Genomic DNA, 23,517 nt, shown 5'->3' with positions numbered 1-23,517 from the left:
GGGCACCAGAAGGCAGACTGCGCAGAGACCTGCGAGGGCTCTTTATGGATCCTGATGGAACCATAAGGGACACTGTAATAGCTCTCATTTTATGTATTAAGCCGTATTTGCACAACAATTCCATTATAATACAAAGATAATCTTTAGAAGTAATTTTAAAACAGCAAATGTATAAATGCTGAGTCTCAAGTTAAAGAAAACAATTTTCCTAAGCCAAATGTCTTTCGTAAGAGATTTCAATGGTCATTTGATTCTGTTTAAAGATAATTTGACCTTATGATTCACCCATTTCTTAAATGCATGTCTCAAATATAATTGTTTTCATTTGAAGTTGAAGTTAAAAAAAAGAGAACAGCTAAATAACCCTTGCAATTTGTTTTACTGCTTTGCAGTGCTTTTGTCCAACCAAAGGAAACTCTAAGCACATAATTATTGGTATTAAAATTAATGTCTCCAAGGGTTCAATATCAACTTTGTAAAAAGAATTATGTACTAAAAATAATGGCAACGCCAGGTCCTCTTTACATTTTTATATATTTCTTGCAGTATAGCTATTTAATCTAAATCCATCCAGCTAGACCATACACAGTCTTTGAAGACAGAGATGGTATTATCTTTATACAGTGTAATAAGGACCAATAAGTGCTTATTGAATTTAATAGACAGTCATATGTCACATAATGACATTTCAGTCAACGACGGACCATATATACAACGGTGGTCCCATAAGATTAGCACCATATAGCCTAGGTGTGTAATAGGCTATATCATCTTGGTTTGTGTAAGTACACTCTATGATGTTCGCCCAAGGACACACTTCTCAGAATGTGCCCCTGCTGTTAAGTGACGTGGACCGTAATTGAATTTCTTCGATATTTTTTGTAGATATTTTACTAAAGATATAGTGTCAATAACAAATTTCACTGTAAAATAATTTAGGAGTTTCTAGCAAAGATAGAAAATATGAAAGATTACTAGTCTATGAAGCATGGCATTTAAAGACCAGTCCTGTGTCATTCCATAGCAGGAAACGCCTCTACAAGGTATAGGATTTATCCTGTACCCACCACACTAGACAGGAAGAATAAAATGAGCATTTATGAGATGCTGCAATGTGCCAGGCATGAGGCCCAGCACTTTACATCTATTCACTTGTTTATTATAACAGTTTTGGAGATGAAGATTCAGGAGCTTAAACAGGTTAAGCACCTTGCCCCACTAAGGTAAGCTGAAGGGGGTCTCTTTTAAAAATCGATGCCTTGGTTAAAAAATATTTCTGGAGTACTTGCTGTGTGCCAGTCACTGTGCCAAGCACACGGAGGGCATCTGTGGACAAGATGCATGAGCTCCCTGCTGTCTGGAAATATACGTTCTAGAACGTAGACATACGTTCTAGAAAGTAGACATGTAGACAAGTATGTAAAATGGGAACACAATATAATATGAGATAGTGGTAAGTATTAAAAAGGAAATAAAGACAGTTTTCAATAATCAATAAACAAATTTGTCTCCAAGGTAATGCCAATCTTTTCAATATTGTTTTGACTTTTTAATCTAAATGTAGAACTTGGCATTTATTTCAATTATATTTAATCCTGTAAATTTTAGTCAGTTTTCCCTAGATTTTAACTTTTTAAATTTTTGATATTTTCATTCTCTGAGAAGCCTATGGCTGCTGAGACCATACCACTCATGCCATCAAGAGCCAAGGCAAACTGAATTCAACTTTTTCAGATTCACTTTATTTTTCAGAAATTCAGGTTGCTACCACAACCCCCTCCCTAAAGAGAATTAATTGACTTTTCAGTCCCAATTGGTTTCATTGGCCTTTGTCCCATGCTGTCTTGAGTTGCTCCCTTCTCTCTACTGCCATTTGTTTGATCCTGTGTTTTTTATCATGGAACCATTTGGATACTTGCTTTTCTTCTTCTTTAATATAATAGCTCACATTCATTAAATGTCTGCTATGTCCCAACCATTATTCTAAACACTTTTCTTTAAATTACATCTCATGTAATTCTCCAATTTCTTTATAAGAAAGACTATTGCTGTTATCACCATTTTACAAAATAGGAAAATGAAGTGCAGAGAAGTCATGTCCCCAAGATCATACACTGGTGACAAAGCTGAGATTGAGAAAAAGGTAGTTCAGTGAACTTACTGTTAATTTCATGTTTCAGAGTCTTTTGCAATACTGGAGCCATCTTCAATTTTAAAATGGATGACCATGGAATCAAGCCTTTTTTCTCTTAACATTTTTGAATTGTGTTTCCTTAAAGAGTAGGATATAGTTAAATTATATTCAATGTTTCTTTCCATAGTTTTTACAAATTCTAAGTTAATAATATCACACCCTTCTAGGTTTTTAAACACCACTTCTCCAAGCCATGTTTCAACAGAAAGGAGAATGGAAGAACAGAAAGGCATTGGGCCTTGTCTGTGAAGTCAGCCAGAGTTGCGTTTAAATCTAGTTCTGCTGTTTACAAGTGATGGTACTTTGGGTAATTTATTTCATTTCCCTTAGACTTGGTTACTTTTTCTTCTCATTGAGGATAACATATGTCTTGGGAGACTATTGGGAAATCAACTTAGTACAAATAAAGTGGTTTGGCACATGCTTTGCACTCAATAATTTTGACTTTATTTTTATTTGGAATTAAGATTGAACTGGCAATTCTTTTCATTATTTCTTAAGTTTGAGAGAGAAATTTTTCCAAAAGTTGAGTCGGGTTTTGTCAGATGCTCTGTTGTTGGCTTTCCGACTTATCATGGTCTGTACAGAGTTGACCATATATTCATTCACTTGTTTTTTCAGCAAGCAAAGCAGTAATCAAGCATTTCAGTAGAACTATTATACCAGGTTCTGTGCTAAACAGCAAGATTTCAGTGGTACATGAGAGATGGCTCCTATAATCAAGAAGTTCACATTCGTATGATGTGATAAGAAGTACGAGAGAAGTAAGAAAAGCAGCTAAGCTCATTGTAAGCACTGTGACAGCATTGTCCACATCTTCTCTCTTGCAAAGTGGTCTATACTTAACAGTTTCCCTCAATTCAGTTTCATCTGTAAAGTTAAGAAGTTTATCCAAATGTCCTTCAAAGATCTATTTCATCTCTGAAATGCTGTGCCTCTATAATCATGTCATGGTTGGTTCTCTTTCTTATAATTCCTACTTAAAAGCCATCAACCCCATTTCCAGTCTAAGGTTTATAGAATATACTGGAAGTAGAATGACTAATTTGCAATAACATTTTTTATTTCTTCTGTTAGGTCATATTTGTACAGATGTGTGCATATTATGTTTTAAGTCCTGTCCAACTTACCTGATATCTTGCTGAAGGTGTAAGTTTTGTAACAGATCATCTGCTCTATTTTTCCTAATGATTTCTGGGGAGCCCTTATACACCTTTTATTCTTTCTTCATTATTCCCATTGTTTCTCAAAGAATCTTATCTTACAGTGTTTTCTGAGCATTTCCCCTATCCCTCTCAAATCTTATTAAAGTAATAATTTCTGCTACAAATTATGTTGGCCTGAATATGTCTAGAGGATAACCAACAGTGGAATACTCAAGCTGTTGCATTGTGGGGAGCATTCAATATAAACTTGATAACACATTGAAATTTTAAACGGACATGCTTAGATTAGACCTCTAGAAAAAGTTAAGGAAGAACAATATGACATACTCTTGTCTGTATGGAATAATATTTGTATGAACAAAGGCAGAGCCTTGGTGACCTGCCATTTCAGTTTAACATACATATGACATACAGAAACTTCAAGTATTGACCTTTTTTTAGCATTCTTTAACTCCCATATTTTGTTATTCTTTTCTTCCATTGCTTTTTTTGCCACATTTATTTATTTATCATTTGCCTCTTCTCCTAATATGTAAACTTCATGAGGAGAAGAAAATTCAGTTGTTACTGTACTACCAGGGCAGTCCTTAAAGACTCACTGAATGAATGGCATGAACTGGACTATATGACACTGAAAATGTAATAAGATTAAAATGCTTGAGTTAGTATTATATAGTATTTGAAGAGACATTTGTTAAAAGAGGTACAGTTTTGACATTCTTGAGCAGAGCAGTTTTATAATTATTGTATAATTTTAGAGTTGAAGTTAAGGGTCATAATTTTCATGTGTAGCTCCAATTTGGAATACATCATTTCACCTTGAAAAAAATGTTTACTGTCATGGAAACTTTATTGCTATATCCACAAAATAATGGGAAATCTTTAGAATGAAGACTGGGAAACCAAAGATTTTTTTTTATTCTAATCTTTACACCAACGATTTCATTCATGAAACGATTTTCTATTGAGCGCCTACTATATGCCAGACACTGAGAACAGGGTCGATGCAGAAAAGAAAAATATAATCACCTCTCTTGCATATTTTGAGGCTGAATGGGATGAGGAAATCTACAGTTGGGGCAGAGTGTGGAAGAGACTAGTGTCTAAATAAAGCACAGAATTAGGTTCCTAACAGAGTAAGGAGGAAGGGTGCAAGGGAGGACAGGGGTATCAAAGAAGGCCTCCAAATGAAGACAACTAATAAACTGAGCTCTTAAAAAGTAAATAGATGTTCTGCAGAATGATCAAATGATCAAATTCCAGCATGTCCACAATAACTTGTCTATTATGTGGACTAGCAATTTCCACAAATTAAAGTAGATTCTAAGCAATTTGATTCATGTTTAATATATATTTTATTTGTTCTTATATTAAAGAACAACCTGTAATTCATGAGTTTTATTTTGAATGTAAATGCCAACAATACTCTTATTTATTATTAATTCATGTATTTCGGCAGCACAGTGAGAACAACGAACCACACTTGAAGTCACTGCTCCCTACAAGTAAACATCCCTCTTTATTTCCTTACTGACGTCAAACTCTGTAAGGTGTCATGTATACTCCTTATGACCATTTTCTTTTAACTAAATCTAGACTGTTTCCTACTTAAACTGCTTTCAAAACAACCACCTTTCCTTTTGTTTTTTTAACTTGCCATTATCATTAAAAAGCCATTGAACAGTTTATTCTTGTCTCAACACCATTGGAGTTGCTATTGATTAACTAATCAATGAATGCATAATTTCTTCAGAAATAAATGAGCCCACTTGACCAAAGTTTTCACCATAATTCATAAGAATCGTGTTTATGCATTTGCCTAGGACTGTGGATTTATTGTAGAGACCTGTCTAGTAAGGAGATACCTTGATAAGATTTTCCCGTTTATTTGTTAAGAAGAAGCTTAAGGTCTTCAATCAATCATGATTTACTCCTTAATTCCCAGTCTCAATAACAAATTGTACCTTACTAGTTGTTCTTTCAGTGAAGGTAAACTCCAAGATTATGTGTTTTAAGAACGTTATGAGTGGTAAGACTGTAGCAACTACATTTTCTACCCCCAACAAACATTTAACTTCCTCCCCTCTAAATATTTACCATCTCCTTGAATAATTCACATCTACTCCAAACTTTCCAAAAATGTCTGTTTCATCCTATTTCTGTGAAAACACCCCTACCTACCTTTACAGCATGACTGAAGCTCACTTGGTGAAAAGAGCCCTGCCATTGAAACCCAAAGATCAAGATCCAATGCTTTGTTCTCCATTCTGTAGCCACATGATATTAAGCAAGCAACTTATTTTTCTAAGTTTTCCTGGGCCTAAGATTTGGCAAATGAGAAAAGCAGATGAGATCATCTCTAAGGTTCCTTATGGTTCTCATATTTTATGATCCTCTTATAAATCAGTTCAAAGTACAAGGACCCTCAGGGTTCTGTGTAGTTAAATTTATTTTGTGCTTTTATTTTTGCTGTTGTCCTTATTTTTCTGTGTGCCTTTGTTCTCCTATAACCACTTTGATGGATAGGAGCCCCCTCATCTCTCCTTTGCAGTGCTGCATAATCTCTAGCAATTAAATTAGTCAAGGTGATATAACTCATGACCTTCATAGTACAAATTTTGATGTGAATTTTGTACAACTAGAAAATTGAGCTACAAAAATTTCCTAAAATTCAATTTTCCTGTACGTATGGCATTCTATTTACTTTGGAATTTACTGATGGTGTGAAGTTTGCCTGAACTAACGGATTAGAGCATCACTTAAAAAAAAAAAAAAACTAAAGAAGGTAGCATTTATATTTGTGCTTGCCTCTAATTCACACTGTGTGTCACATAATGCAACCTCGTATGGGATGTGCGATTGAAGGATACTCCTGTCAAACAACTGCCCAGAGAGAAGAATGTGTGATCTCAGTCCAGTTCAGAGCAGAGTTGTCCACCTGGAAAAACCCTCAGCTCAGTGGAAATGATCATCCTATGTGTTGGCAGTCTCATCCAAGAAGTTCAAAACTGAATGGACCCATGGACCATTTTAGTCCTTTAAACCTTCAAAGGGGCTCCTGCAGATCAAAGATAGGCCTCAGTCACCTGATCCCATCAGTTCATGAATGATGGTCTTTTTAAGAAGACCCTCAAGTCAGCTTTAAAAGAGAGCACTAAAATGGCATTTAACAAAACACAGAACCAGGAAAATTGAAAATAGGAAAAACTTAAGATAATCTAACATTGCAGGGCTTGAAGACATTGTTCTTCTTCTGCTCTGTTAAGCAATCTAGTTTTAAATGACCGCCAGTAAAGAGAAAAATGACAACAAAGTAAGAAATGTTTGTAAAGAATGGTTTACTTTACTTTAGAAAATATTTTAAGGTTTTTATTAGACCAAAATAGGATAATTCAACATCATAACAAAATGTAATGGGTTCCTACAGAGTGTACATTTATATAACTTGTAGGTACTTGACACGTAATTAGTCATGATGATAATAGTGATAATTTTGATCATGAAATAATATGAAAACTGAAAACTTGAAAAGGAACTCCCTCCCTTGAGTTTAGGGAGTCATTCTTATTTATCATAATTTTTAAAAGTCTTAGTATTGTCATTAAAAACTGTATATTACCTTATAACACAAGAATAAAATTAACCAACCATGTTTTTAGAGTCAGTGATATTAAGAAAAATATTGGTTGAGGGCTTACATTATTCCCCTAAATTCAGAGAATTAAAGCCAAAACTAATTTAATGTTGCCACTTATTTCCAATCTGAATATTCAATGAATTATATGACCTATCCCAAGATATACACTGTCCTTTGAAACAAACTTTGAAGCAATTGCTTAAATAGTATGATACTTTGTACCTTCTTTGAAGCATTTTGTGTACGTTTACTATCTTTGTTTGTTTGTTTTTTAGTTTAAAATTATGTTCCATGATTAAAAATAAATAAACCTTCTAGATTTTAGTTTGGTAACTAACTGTGAAGTTTTAGCCTCTCAGGACTATTTCAGACTTTTGCTTTACTTTTTTCTTCCTTTGGCTTGTTCTTTCTTTGTTTGTTGTTACTTTCTCTTACTTTCAACTGCATGATAAATTCTGAATTATGTCTCAGTGAAGCTTCAACACTAGATTTAATGAAGTGGCTGAACTTTTAACCTTTGAGCCCAACATGCTTTAAAACTATTACTGATATCCACTGCACTTTTTTCTGTAATTCTGTATCAGATATAGTGAGGATAAGCTTTTTACTGTATGGGACTTTATTTACCCAGGCTCTCTGTAACAGCAAATAGAGGGAATTTAATTCTTTTACTGTTTTTTTGGAAAATTCTTGAGAAAAATGTGCTGGAGCCTCCAACCCTCCAGACTCCCCAGTCCTGTTCCTCTATTGGTAATTGGTCTGCACAGAGAGAGCTCCTGGTGTCAGCTTTCAAGGAAAACTCATTTATTCACAACAAGACTTCAAACTTCCCAAAAGAAAGGGCTGTTTTCTACCAGGTCATCTTTGAGCTTCCAAACTCATCCTATGTGTTCAGCCATGCATTCTGCCTGCAAGGCAGCACAAGCAGCATTTCTTAGAGTTTCACAGCCGAACAGTCGGGATGTTTTCAAGGTGCTCAGAAGGAAGAATAGTTTTTAAAATGTAGGATTTATACTTACCTTTTCCTCTTTGTGCCATCAAACACTTAGAAATGTCGCTCCGAGCTATGTCCTTCTATGGGGAACCAAAAACCGAGCAGCTCTCTATTTGTTGGAGGAATCATTTGATGAGCAGTGAACACTAGAGGGGGAGCTTCCCCGTTCAGAGAGGGAAGGCTTCAGTCCCTCTGGGAGAGGATCAGAGCAATACCAGAGCTGCTGACTGAAACAGGTCAAGCTAAGATTTGGGCAGCCATGGTTCCGAAGTCAAAAGGGCAAGGAAGGGTGGGTACTCAATTTATTGTCATTTTCCAAAAAGGCAGGGCACCACACATGGAACTGAGAAGTTTAGCTGCTGCTCTAGTCATGATACGGAATATTTTTATAACCTCTCTGAAGGCAGTTTTATCATGAGGAGTAGGATTACAGAGGCTTTTCTCCCCTGTACTACGACTGTCTGTCATTTAAATGTCTAAGGAATGATGGAATGAATTATCACAAAATTTTGACAAAAATTTGATGGCTCAAGCAAAAGGGGGAAATAGGCATTCTGATTATTAGGTTCTAATAAGACATGACATTTAAAATGAGTTTACATGGCAGTTAGACCCTTGCTCCAACCCCCCCCCCCCACCCCCGCCCCGATTTAAAAACATTGAGATTTTTCCCTTTGGAAAGAAAATGACTTATTTCAGTTTCTCTTCTCTTTAGTTGAGTGATTGTAAATCCTGTTTTACCTCTTATACACTTTTATCCCTTGTAACCATAGTCTAATTGCTTTCCACAATTTACCTGAAATTGAGAAAACTTAAAATGTATCTTGAAAGCCAGTGGAATATTTGAGTAGAAATATTTAGAATTTCAGTAGAAAAAAATGTAAGCAGCCCTTTTATTTGTTATGTTTATTTTTTCTGTATCATTTTACAACACAGCAGATAAGGTGTATTGCTTTAAAAGAACAAACTGTATTTTCAAAAAAGAAGAAAACAATAAAGGATTAACCAAAGTACTAAAAAACAAAATTAATTTTCTCTGATTCTGATTTCTACTTCTTTACCAAATATCAAGTTCTGTTTGAAACAAACTCCTTCATTAACCCACATGAGCAACCTCTATTATAATGTTTATATTATTTACTGAAGAGTATTGCTTTTTTAAAAAGAGAGGATAATTCAATTACAATTAGACTAGCCTTTGGAAACATCTTGAACTTTTAGTTTAAAACTAAAATAGTTTGGGATATTTTAAAACTATGCATCTATTAATGATATTACAAAGCTGATATTTCTTTACAAAAAAAATGAAATATAAAGCACTTTAAAAACATTTCTAGAATGATTTTCAGTTTGCCAGACTTCAACAACTAAAAGTGAAGTAGAAAGAAGCACTTGATTTTAGTAAGTAAACTCTCTGTGGGTGATGTAAGCACTGAACAACCCTGACTTTTCCTAAAATGACTTTATTTATACAAACAGAAGAATGTGGTTTAATAAGATTTTCTTTTCTGCTGACGCACAAAACTGTGGATTTATCTTTGCTTTCCAGGGGATTTCCTAAAACTATGGTGACTGGATCTTTAAAATTCCCCCTGTTCCTGGTGGCGCTACCCTCAGAGGTTTGTTTAGGGCTAGTAGGTATCTCCCACAGACCTGGGTAGCAATGCTTACTTAAACGTTGTTTTATTTATATAATTAAATAATAGAGCAGAGAGAGCTTGAATTAAATATATTAACTGTAAGTTTCTACAGTTTCATATTATGGAGGCCAACTATTGGGCTACACAGTAAAATCTATCTCGAGGTTGCTGATCTGGTCCTCAAATGCATCCTTCATGCTCTACCTGTAGGTGACAGGGCAAATTGTGTAGGTCACAATGCAGTGAACACACTTAACTGGAGCTCAGAGTATGCATCTTTCAGTTATGCAATTTGGAGGGGAACATGAGCTGGCCAAGTGACTACAAATTTCTCCTTGAACTATCAGGGCTAGAGCCATTTTGTTCACTTAAACAAATGTCTAGCTAATCATTGTGGTTCCATCACAGAAAGAAAAATGTCATGTGTTTGAAAATGCTTCTAAGTCTCCTATGAGTATTAACTAAACTTTACTGGAACATTTCAATTTCTCAATCAGGTCAAAAAGTGGGAAGCTAAGAGAAAGGGGATTGGGCCTGAGAGTAAACATAATACTCTTGGCAACTGTATCCAACATGAGTCAGACTACCCTCAAGTCCGTTGATCTGTTTGGTGCTTCATCTTTCCGATCAAATGTATTTTCCAATATTTCCTCTATTTATTATATTTCTGGTGACTCATTTCCTTCAACACTTGGAATTTTTTCTTTTAATTTTCAAAGTCAAATTGACCCAAATTTAGATATTTTCTCTACTTGTAACTTTATGCTTTGTAAGCTAAGTAGATTTATTCCTGTTTCTTTTCTTCCATTTCCATTTTGTTTTAGGAATTTGAAAATAATTAGAATAAAAAGGAGGACATCTGGGATATTTATATTCCTCTTATGAATTTAATTTATTTATTAAATATTATGTATGTTCCTCTTACAAACTTTATTCTGTCACAATTGCAGAGAGAAAAATATTACAACCAAATCATTAGTTAAATGTCTAAACATCATTCAGACACATAAAATAAGATTCAGACCTAGAAGTATGAGAGGGAGAAGATAAAGTATAATGCGTGACCTTAAAAATAGGTGAGTAGAAAATTAATAGCTAAGTATATTAGGTTCCCTTGAGAGTAAAGAAACAATAAACTTCATAAAGTTTTTTTTTTTTAACTTAAAAGATGGTATCAATGTCAATGCCTCTGCTGACGACTATCAATACAGAATGGGAATCCATGTCGACATTCTTCCTTCAAGAGTTTTGGAACTCACCCCTAACTTTTCATCGAAATGGCCTGCTACTTGTTCTGTGACCTACTGATGATATATTTTACTTTGAAACACAGCCAGGACCAGAGAGAGAGAGAGAGAAGAAAGAGAGAGAGAAAGGTGAGGATATATTTGCAAAGAAGAAAAATAGCAAAACCTGATTGCTAAAGATTTGAAATCAAATGATGAATTTGTTTTTAAAGTACTTCATATAATTGAAGCCAGATCTCCACTTAGAATTCTGTTAGGAAATGTGGTTAACAAGATGCGAATGTACATGTCTGTAATATCAAGTTGTTCTCTCAGAGGCTGATGTTTCACTTATTAAATAAAAAAATAATTAACAAATAAATAAATATTGAACACATGCTATGTACCAGGGACTCTATTTATGTTCGGCTTGTTAATGTGGAACAAGACAAGAAAAGTGAGTGATACTAAGAAGCTTACAATACAGCAGGGGTTCAGACAAATGAATGGACAAGTTTGATAAAGCAAGAGTGGGTTACTACTGGTGTACAGGAGGAACGCCTGATCTCGGCATTCCAAAAATCATCAAAGGTTTTGAGGGGAAGTGGAAAACAGGCCTGAATGGGTGAAAATAATTAAATTATTGTAGAAGCAAAGGGGAGGAGTTGAAAAGAAAGAATGGAAAATGAGCTAGAGAGTGCAATGGAGGAAAGAAGAGGGAACGGTGTGAGAATGGTAGGTTAGCAAGGACCTCAATAGAGAAGAAGTTGTCAGCCGTGTTCTGGTTCAGCTTTATCTAACAGTAGTGAAGAGCTGTCAAGCAGTTGCAAGCAGGGGAAAGACCAAAACTTTGCATTTTAGAAAGCTTGTTCTCACAGTGAGGAGAATGGATTGAAGAGTGACAAAACTAGAGGCAAGCAATTCATGTAAGAGAGATGCCTGTGATCTAAACTAAGTCAGTGATGCTTGTAGAGAGAAGCAGCCCTATCTGATAGCTGTTTAGAAGGTAGAATGGACAGAGATGTCTTAGATTGGATGTGGTAGAAAAGGGAAAAGGAGTAGTCAAGGATATAAGCAATATACTAATTATACCAAATTATCGCAATGCTACATTTAATGTATTTATATGTACCAACTACAAGCCTGAATATGGTGAAATGATACCATGAGGAATCACATGCCATAAACAAGTTTATCTGTCCATATACTCTTCATAATCTTAAACATCATAATGATATTTTGACATGAAATCAGTTTTTCTCATTTTACCTAGAGTGTGATTCTTTTGTAACTATTTTAGTTTTACTAGTACTTTCCAAGTTAAAAGAAAATTATACATAATTTACATAAAATTACATAAAATAAAAATGTCCAAATGTAAGAATAGGTGTGGCATACTTTGAATCATAAATACTTGCCACCTAATGAATTGTGGAGAAAATACTTAGTAAGTTATGATCTTTTTTCCAATTTTAAAATAAATGGCAATGTTGAACAAAAAAGTCCTTTAGGAAGAAATGCTAAATATTCACAAACTTGTGCGTGTATAATTATTCATGTAAGTATATATAGAAACATTTGCATTAACCTTTTAACTTAGTTCTGTTTATTTACTCATTCAGTAAACTATGATTTTATGAAATATATTCAAACATTTATGCAAATTGTATAATATAGAAGCCAAAGGGATGGCTTACAGGATTCCCTCATTCCAGGTTTATTATTTTTAAACTTGTTGCAGAGAGGGAGAGAGAGAAAGAGCAGGCAATATAGTTTGCACCAAATAATTCACCTGCATTCTGAAAAACAGACACAGGGAAAAGGTGAGAATACCTAGGCAATACTGAAAGTAGAGATTTACCGAGAATATCTGATCCCAGAATTTACAGTTTGGACAGCAGTACATCCCTAGTTCCTTTAGAAGTGTGGGGGCAAGAATCCTCTGATCTGGCAGTTTCTTTGCTTTCATAGTTAACATCCTCAGTGGTTAAGGAGAAAAGTAGAATGAGGTGGGGTTAGAGCATAAGTCAAGATGTGGAGTGTGGAATTCTGTTAGTTCCCCCACTCTTGATTTGGATGTCGATTGCCCACTTTTCTGATAAAGAAAATATCTTCAGTGTGCTGAAGTTGGAGCAAAATTAGCACCCCTTTAACCACTTATATCACTCTATTTCTCCCAGGGGTCAGGCCAAATACTAAGAAAAAAAAGCGTAGCGTGTATTTTCCAGTTGTTAACACTTCCTTAGGATTCTCAAACACAATTACGTCTAAAATCTTAATTGCTGAGAAATCTATAAAACGTAGAGCCAAATATCTTTAGAGTGCTGTGGAAACAAAGTTGACTGAAGACTACTAATTATACAAAAAACGATAAGTAAAATTTGTGTTATGGAGAAATTATCATTCCAAGATTTATTAAGAAGACTTTTACATTACTTAAAGAAAGTTTTCTGTTGGTGGGATATCATATGTCCTGGTTTTCCCAGGACAATCCATGATATGTCTGTTCTCTTGGCCTTATAACAGTGCTCTTTCATTCTAAAAGTGTCTAAATTTGGATAATAAAATACATGGTTACCTTGCTAACAGAGCTTTAGCACCATAAGTGTGTGGGTAACATTGGTGTATAGTGCTCTAAGAAGAATCTTATATTTCAGAAATGGTGATAAAGAGACATGGGTTCAGCATTCAATAGTAATACCATAAGTTTTGATATTTCATTGCCTCTAAGAAACGACATTAATCAAGACAAAAAAGCCACAAAATAATGAGAACTTATATCAAAATTTGTAAACAAGGCACTGAGTATACGTGCTTTGTGCACCTGGTGAAAATAACACTACACTGTTGAACCTTTATTGGTTATTTTCACGATTCCATTATTTTAAAAAAATTTGTAGGACAGTTCTATAAGTAAGTTACAAAAGTATCTCTGATTCAGATGTCTATGAATGGTGTTTGTTGAGGATTTCTAGTATTTCTCATGAAGGGTGAGGATAATTTTTGCCTGTCAGTGAGTTACACTATGTTTTCTCATTTAGCACAAGATTTTAAACTTCCGAGTATCATTATGCACTAGTAATCCATTGGGAAGTGCTACCTACATTATCTTTTGCTCATCCAAATGAGCTCAGTCGGTGAAATGATGCAAATTTAGAAACAAGTTTTGTGAAATTGGTAAAGAATTGCTTGGAAAAAAAATAATAATAATTTTAAGTGCCCAGCCAAAGATCTGGTAAAATCAGTGGCTTGCAACGTGTTCAATGCGTTTATTTGCACTTTCAAAGTTCAGATTTCCTCATACATTTTCATACTGATGGAGATAAAATGCTAAAGTCTTAAATCCCTCTCTGCCATGCTGAGTTGCTAAGGGCTGTTGAGTTTTTGTTATTTCTCCTCTCGAGTTAGCTCTGATTACGCCTGCTGAGTGAAAAATTTGTATTTGCCGACAGAAATAGGAACCACCCCACATGCACTTGCACTCAGCAAATGCCCCAATACATCACAAAGATTTGCTCAACCCACCTTCAGAGGCCAAATCGAGCATGTTATTTTCTGTTTAGATCTGATTCTGGAGCCTATCAGTCAGGAGTGTTTTCCAATCTCTGATTAAAGCAAGGCCTACAAAGCTGGAAGTGTTCACACACAGTCTCATTAGAGTGCTGGATAGAGTGACCCAGGCCTTCTAGCACAAAGCCCTGAGTGAACTTCAAATATGAGAGTGCATCAATCAAATCCAAGTAAGGCTTTTATGTCATTTTTCTACTTTGCCTTTAAAGTCCTATAGGAATGCCCTTTCCAGCTGTACAGCCGAAAAGCATTCAATAGAAACAAAAAAGCAAAGACCCCCAACCCCCTGCCCCCTCCAAATGGGTATGATTTTACCTCCGCCACCAAGCATTACAGAGTCTTCTATGCGTTTTAAATTATTTAGCATGTTCAACAATGCCACGGAGAATATATTCGCATCCCTCAGTGGCTCTGTATTAGTTATTAGTGCCCATTCGAAAGGGAAATGAATAAGGTCAAAGGCAATGAGATTGCATATTGTATGTTTTAAATAGAGGTAGCAGAGAGATGGAGTAAAAAACAAAGCAATGCTCATGGAGGCTTTTCATGCCCTGCCCCCAACTCTAACCTCCAAATTCACTTCTTGCTTTTTTCGTGTTGGCTTATACTGTTAGGAAAACAAAAAAGCAAAAGAATAAAACCATAAAGGAGCATCAAGAGTCTTGGCAGGAAAGATGATAAGGCATAAGTCAGAGAAAGAGGAGTCAGGCATCTAGGTAATGGTTGTTCTATACACTGCTCAGGGCACTAGAGTCATTTTCAAAAATACATCTTTAAAAGATAAGCATAAAGCCAAACAATATAAATTTGCCCACTAATATCATTAGAGGAAAATGCATGGGTGCAGTTAGCAGTGATTATTAAATTTAGGTACTTTTGCTTCGAACATCGGGCCAAAAAACGTCATGATGCAAGTAACATCAGTATGAATTAAATAAAATGAGCTTTTGAAGCCTGAAAAACAAAATAATTTAAAAGGAGAAAATAAATCTTCCCTACAATGTAGATAAAGTTTCCTGACTTTTACACCTCTCTTTAAACAAGTGAATCATTCAACTACTCAAGAGATCCTATACAGATCCAATTAGGAAGAGCAATACGCTGAAAATATAGTGTACATCGCAATATTGGGCAGATACAGCGCTTATTGAAGGGAATTCCCTGTATGTGTACACTTGTTTCCATTTCCAAACTTTACTAAATGTGAGGCAAATACGACCCACAAATAGCACTTCACCCACTCAAATATATTACAGCATGTAAAAGAGTGTTTGAATTTAGAGCAATATATATTTTTTTAAATTTAGCATGTGTTTCTTTACAGGGCTTCAGATGTTTGGAAGAATTATGCAGATTTTATAAATGAGTACTAGAGCATTATGCTACTTGATAGTGCCCCATCTGTGCTTCCCCTGTAGTGTTTGACGGGGCATCTGTGTAAATTGCTTTTTTTTTTTTTTTAGTTAATTAGTTTATTGCATAAAACTTAATGCACTACCTGATAAAAACTTTTGTTCATTTCAGCACTTTTTCCCTCTAGAGCTGATGTTTATCTTTAGCTCTATTCGGGCCTAACTTCTTCCTTTGTAGATTTCTAAACTGAAATAATGAAACAGTGCTTTTTCCCTCTTATCTTATAGAGCATATTACACTCTGCTTAGGTGACAATAAATGTGAAGAGTGATAGTAATAATTTAAGTAGAACACCCAATGTTTCATATATTTTAATGTAGCTTCCCAACCAAAATATCTTCTAATATATTTTTAAGGGATGTCTTAAAAGGTTGGGTTTAAACAACACAAAACAAAACCTCCTGGGGAATAAATACACGTAGTCATAAGGTGTGTACAACCAATCTTTCTTTTCTCTCTAGGGCATGCTTGTCTCCATTTAAGTTATGCCAACATAGAACCAAAAATCTTGATGAAATGAAATAAACAACAAAAGCAAAAATTATGAAATCAGGTTGTCGTTTGCCTGTATCTTGTTTAGGAAAAATAATACACGTCGTAGACGAGAAACCAAAGTTTTCACATTCATCTCAATATTTGTCTTCTGGAGAAGCAACGCAAACTAAAGGAGAAAGACATCCAAGACAGAGAGGAGAGATCCTGCACACCTTTTATACATTGGTTCACGCAATAGGTTCTGAATCCAACCTCGATGAGCTGTGCAACCTTGGGGAATTTTTTACAACTCTATATGCCAGTTTCTTTATGTTCAAAATGATCTCACAGCGGTATTTACCACAATAAGTTTATACTTATCAATGCACAAAACAGTGTCTGACGTAACGATTGCTCAAAAAATGTTAGCTCTTATCACGTTAATTTTGGTGAGAACAGCTATTTTGCTAGAAACCTAAACTCACATTAGTTCATCCAATATATCTGAAAAAATGTAACTGTTACTTTTTCAAAAATTAAAATACATATTTTATGTAAAATATTTAACTCAAGAAGACTTGGATAGCATGTAAAATGCATTTCCTTTTAGAACAACCAAGAGGATGATCCTGTAGGAATAAATTTTATTTTATGAATCTTTTAAATTGAAGATGTAGCACATAGCCTGCCAGTTTTGAATTATATAACTTTAGAGCTATTTATTTCTTCTTTTGACATTATGGTCATCATATAGGTAAGCCCCATAAGTTTAAAATAGCACACTGGATAAAGATTTTTTTGCATTTATAATTCATATAAATTATCTGTCCAATGATGTTAACCATTTATTTAGTGGTCACCGAAATTATAACCGATCTATAACAAGATATACTAATATTTGTGCCCCATTATGCTCTCTGTGAAAAAGATTTTTTTTGAAAAAAAGAGAATATAAATTTGAATTTGATCATGAATTTACCTTATCTAAAAATTTGGTAAGGCTGTCAATGAGGTTCACTCTTGTTCATCTAAAAAAGTCCATGCAAATGAACCAACTAGCAAGAGGAATTTGGAATAACGTTTCAACATGTGAAAATCAAAGTCAAAATGTCAACTACTCTGACTTGGAGCAAACTGAATTAACTAAACTCTCACACTATATAAATATATAAGAACTTAGTAAGCTTCAAGAGTGTTCTTAGACTCACATATAATATCTGTTCCATCCAATAGTTTAAAAAGTTTAAAAGTTACCCTGTAGGATAAAAATACTTATATGTATTTTGCCTCAAGGTTTAAAATACAAAGGGTTCTAACAGTTGCTTAATACCCAAGGGGAAAAGAAAGAAATATCAATTTGACACCAGTCATGAAATCTATTGAAGAAAGAATATTTTGTGGTTACTGTTTGCCTTTCCTATGTGGAAAATGATATCGAATAAAATCTTAGTTAAGAGGAATGATGCTTTAGGGGTGATTTTTCACATTAAGTGTACTAGTTACTCCACAATTTTTCTCTCCATTCCCTCTTCTTAGTATATTCACCTTTGCAAAGACCTGAATATGAAAATAACACACACACACACACACACACACAGAAAGCATTCTAAAAAGTTAAATAAAATGTTCCTAAAATTCTCATGCCTAGTTTGGGAGATTTAAATCATAAGAATTATTTTATAGAAATCAAACCTCTATGTGACTTCCCAGCCATTCATGATTCTCAATGGTATGTAAGACTGAGAATTATTCAGTTTTCCCTTGATATAATAAAAATAGTTATTAATCAGATACCTTTGCTTGATATTCCAGCTGTCTGGAAGACCTAGTTAAAGATGTTTAGATTCCACTCTTACAATATAAGTATTCTGCATAGAAATACTATTTGGGGAAGGTTGGACCAACTTAATTTTTCTCAGCCTTATTCTATCTACTTGGCAAGATGTTCAAGCTTCTTGGTAAATGTATTAAAGTTAATATCCTTTCATCTGAGAGCAAAATAAGTCATAATCACAGCTATGAGATCATTCCCATGTACTAGCCAACCTGATTAACTTTCCTTTCTTTAATAAAATCCTACGATCATTTAATTTTAGTTTTCTTAACTTTCTTTAAGATGGCATACCTTTTCTAAAACAATACTCCTTAATTTTATATTTACGAAAATGTATAATTCTGTGTCTACCTCCAGTATTATCATTATGACTACTTTTATCCAGGGGAAAAACAAAAAAAAAACACCAGTTTTTCAAAAACAGAACCTCTTAGAGAGTAATTGGAACTGGTCAAATGAGAACAGAAATACACACACTGACAGTAGTACTGACAAAGCAAAAAGTAGCCAGCCAAACTGAAAGAATTTCCTAAATTTGCTTATCATTATTTTTTAGACCAACTTTCCACCCACCTACCCTTACCATTATATCAGGTTGAAGTGTCTAAAAGAAGATAGACCCCAAAGAGCAGTTTAAAATGCTTTAATTTTTTTTTAATGTGATACTGTTCTTTTTAAGGGTTCTTTCATATGTGATCAGTCAGAGATACTGACTTTTGTGAGTTAACACAAAAGTAAAATAGCACTTTTAAGTGCTGTCTCTCTTTGGAGATTTAATGTGCTTTATAATATCTCTGAGATCAGTCAGGGAGAGACGAGAAAAAAGAAATTTGATTTTGAGTCTGGACCAAAGCTTGGTGACTTGAGAGGCACCTAAACATAATGAAAAGGAAGAAGTTTCAAAGAGAAAGTTGGCAGCTATGACCAGAATCCACAGGGCTGGCAGGACTGACATCAACCAGAGGCAGATTTAGAGGGGTACCCTATGATCTCTCTTGATACCACTGACACTTCAAGACCCAATTTCATTGGGGAACAGTCCAGTAAAAGAACATCTCCAAAGGACACAGCATGGTTGCGGTATTGAGAAAGACATGAAAATGCCAGCACCAAGGGCCTAAAGCTGTCCTTTTCTCCTCCAAAGATCACATATATCTGGGGAAAGCAAAAGTCAACATCTGAAACCTGCTTTTTCAAACTTGACTTGAATGATATAAAGTTGGCGGTATAATAGCTAGATGCTTACCTTTCTGACCTAGGTTCAGTCTAATGTAAGAACAAGTTATTAACTGATTCCTGGCAGTCTTCACTTACCTCCTGGTGAATAACTTTCTACCCTAGCTTTTTTTTTTTTTAAATTACAGGAACTGTAAGCTAAATTTGTGTCAAATACTGAAAATCAGCACAGAACGCCCCTGTCACTTTGTTGTCTCCAATGTTTTCAAAGATCTATACATTTCAGCTAACATTTCTGAAGGTTGAAACCGATGCTCAAGTAGCTGTGTATAGAATGTAAATTCTAAATTTGGGATAAACAGTATCTAAACAAATAATAACAATAATGACCAGTGAATTAAAGAAATCATACAGATATTTTAAGCTAGAATGTGTGTGTTGACAAAAAGGGTGAGTGCTTGAGTTCCACAGACCTCCAGTTCACTTATACAGTATAAGAAAATAAAAATCTACAGCGATTATGTTAACCACGTGTGAGATTTAAAAATTATGGGTCAAAAGGACACATCATGATGATGTCTATTCTAAAGTGGCATCTCTCCCCAGTTATGTAGGCTAAATTACAATTGAATTAAGGCCACAGAAAGTTTCATGAATTTACCTGTATGAGAATTATGTTCAAAATGAATAAAAGAATTGAATTATATGTCAAAATAACTAAGGTAAAATTATCACTTCTAGTCTCGATGCTCTGGCAATTGAAGAAAAGAGCTAATAAATACCATTTCAGTTTTGCTTAAGCTTAACTTCATTATAAAATACAGAATTCTGTATCTACCTCCAGTATTGCGATTTTCTCCAGTATGTCATTTTGGATAAATCTTCATGACGTCAAAATATCTTATTAATTTGGTGTAAAGAATTAATTAAGTTTAGTGAAAAATTAGTCTAATGTCTTCTTTCATGGAGCATTAATTGAAACTTCACGTTTTAGGAGACTATGTTAGCATTTTGTAGCTATTTTCAAAGTTCTTTAACGGAAGCACAATTTTAAGAAACTGTAAACTCCTGTACAGTAAAATCAACACTACACCTTTGCTATTAGGTAAGGTATCTATTTTGTGGACCAGTTCTAGAGGAATTCGTTAGCAACCTATATTTTTTGAGGTAATGGACGCTTTTTTTTCTTTTAATTATTAAATGGAGATGAGAATGTGTGATGTTAGTCACAGTCATAAGCTAGATTTACGGAGTTTCCTTTCCTATTGTCAAAGTTCAAACAAGATTATCTCGCGACATTCCAACTACTGGCAAAGAATAGAGAATCAGACCAAAAAGTACAAAAAATTCATCTTTTGGAAAGATATTTACTAGTATGTAGTCTTTGGTTATTTACAAATGAGTGTTAAATCTAAAATGATATTGTTAGTGAACTGAAATTTTGAAAATGGTCTTTTGCATATTACAAGCATTTAAATCAAAGTAAGTTTTTCACCTGTGTCTCAAACCTTCTTATCTCTTTTGACATTTCTCTTTTCCCTCCAAATATAAACAAGTATTTTATTCTCACTTAGGATACTTAGACTAAATGTAATCCTTAGCTCTATTTTGAAAAAAATCTTATGTTGCTGGTCTTTACAGATTTACCACACCCAGGAGCCACATACCCTAGAGATGAGTCTATAATTTTGTGCATACATTATTATTGGCCAACTATGGAAAATAAAAGACATTCTTGTTAATTTAGGGTGTCTTTTCTATCCCCTACTCTAGTCTTCAAATAGCTAGGTATAATTTTAATATTCTGTGAGGTTCCTCTGAATAATATCTACGTTTTCTTTGTAAAAAAATCTATGAAGTCATCCACATATACTAATAGATATAAACTAACAAGAGGAAACATAGGGAGAAATTCTATAGCAAACATAGGGAGTAACATATGTCATTGTCTTTTCTACTCATATGAGAGCATAGATATTTTCATAAATGCACCTATCTGAATTTTGCTGTCATTTATTTCATTCCACAAAGATATTCAAATCCTACTACATACCAGATTCTGAGGATCCAGAAATGAATAAAAGAGATGACGTTCTTATTCCCATGTAGTACATAATCTAGTAGGAGAAGACAGAATATTTTAAGTAGTAATAAATGCTATGGATAAAATGGAGGCAGGTCACAAAAATAACAAGAGCCTGGGATGTACCCACGTGTACCCACTTATTTTATGATTCAACTGATACTGATAGTACAATCTTTCCCAGTTGGATTTCTTATCTTGACAGCCCGGTAACTCAATAAGTTTTGTTTTGCCTAAAATATAAAGTAGAAGGAAGTAATAAGAGAATTTCAGCCAGGAAATCTAATTGTAATATCAGTTTTATAAGACTTCAAATGGCCCAAAATATTCCCTATTAATAAAGCATCAAAAATCAAATTCAACTAACATGTAGTGGGTAGAATTATGCTAAGTGATTTAATTTACATACACATACCCTCTTATTTAAGATTTGCCTAGTTGTTTTGATACTTATTATTACATAAGTAATTGTAGTTTATAACCTACGAAATACGTGATCCAACAGGTTGACATTCCAGCTCTCGAGTCTGTTCAATTGCTATATTGTGGAATGCATCATTACAAAGCAATACAATTATCAGAATGGAATTTCTCCATGTCCTGTCTTTAGTTTCGTAATATATAAACTTAAAAAGAAATATATAACTCTTCTGGCTTTAAAAATGCCCAGTCTGGAATTTGTTTTGAGTTCTAATTACTTAAACATTGTTAGCTTTACCTCATGTTTCTATCGTTAAAATGATCTATTGTTTCAAATTAAGCATGCTTCTCAAAATAATGCCCTCCTTGACTTCACAAAATGTATTTTTTTTTAACTAATATCTAGAGGGTGAAAAAAAATTCTGGGAATTTAGTTATTTCAAAATTTTCCAATAGTATCCATCAATCATAATAAACAGGGGTTCACTATCACCAATTTCGTTTAAGTTCACACTCCTTAAGTAGTCTACATAGCTGAGTAAAAAGTATGATTGCCATGATTTGTGATTACTGTCTTTAAAAGACACCACTATATTTTCATGAGCTAAGTTAGTAAGCTCCTAACTTCTTCTGAAGCTCTTAAAACAATTCCGTATGGACTACTGGAAAAAGAAGTAAAACTGGTAGGAACAGCTGCTCCATAAAGAAATATGAGGCCCAGTTTTCTAGGTAAATATTTAAGTTAAAGTGGAAACATTTTCTAAAATCTTTATCTTCTGTCCAGTAACTCTGCATCCGTGAGCTCCATATTCCATAAGTGACAGTCGCTACAAAACTTGAAATTTTTATAACAAATATATTTAGTAGAAGATCCCATGAATGCATGGATGGCATTCCATACATGCCATCTCATTAGTTTCCTCTATAATCTTTAAAACACATTTTTTGAAGAGCCTAATTTAGCTGTAAATCTTCAGCTCCTTCAGAGGACATTTGAGAAGGTATGGAAGGAGATTTATTGCAATTTGTTACTCTGAAATACCCCTTTTGTGCCATACAGGAAAGAAATAGATATAATTTCTCAAATGATAGTTCTAAAAGTATGAGCTATTGGCCCAATTTAATTCTGATTTCATTGATAGCTTAAACACCAGCTTTTATTATGAGAAAACATGTTTATAGTTATGTTCCAATTGCTGTCTTTCTGTGTTTCTCACTGTCCCAGAGAAGAAAAAGCATATCCCACAACCTTATCTTAAAAAGGATATGAACTAAGGCTCCTATATCAGAAATGATGCACATCTCAACCACGTAGAGGGCAAGAGTTGTTAAACTATTTATTTTTGTTTTCCAAAAATATTTACATTGAATAAAACGAGCCATAGATAGTGACAGATTTTGTGTCACCCTTCAGAGATGTATCATCTACTGCTTGAGGCCAAGAAATGAGTAGTTTCCATAATTAGTAAGTGAAATTGAATAATTGGACTATGGTTTATGAGGAGATTTTTTTTCCCTAAGAAGGAAAACCGTGAAATCTGTAAGTCCCAGTCAAGTGGACTTACGTGATTTGTTCTTTTTTTTTTGGAAGAAGATCAGCCCTGAGCTAAAATCTGCCAATCCTCCTCTTTTTGCTGAGGAAGACTGGCTCTGAGCTAACATCCATGCCCATCTTCCTCTACTTTATGTG

The 23,517-nt window shown here is 34.2% G+C and overlaps 1 long non-coding RNA gene across 1 annotated transcript in view; it reads right to left on the bottom strand.

The window, feature by feature from the left end:
* The window catches only part of LOC139046303 (uncharacterized), a 49,212-nt gene extending 41,090 nt beyond the window's left edge, over positions 1-8,122 (bottom strand). The window contains exon 1 of the long non-coding RNA XR_011506145.1: positions 8,017-8,122. This is a non-coding gene — a long non-coding RNA (uncharacterized lncRNA). The remainder of the gene's footprint in view (positions 1-8,016) is intronic.
* Positions 8,123-23,517: the final 15,395 nt, after the last annotated feature.

This window comes from Equus asinus, chromosome 9 (assembly GCF_041296235.1).
Source record: "Equus asinus isolate D_3611 breed Donkey chromosome 9, EquAss-T2T_v2, whole genome shotgun sequence".
Lineage (NCBI taxonomy): Eukaryota > Metazoa > Chordata > Mammalia > Perissodactyla > Equidae > Equus > Equus asinus.
Note: the sequence above shows the minus strand (reverse complement) of the source record. Positions and strands in the feature narration are given on the sequence as shown.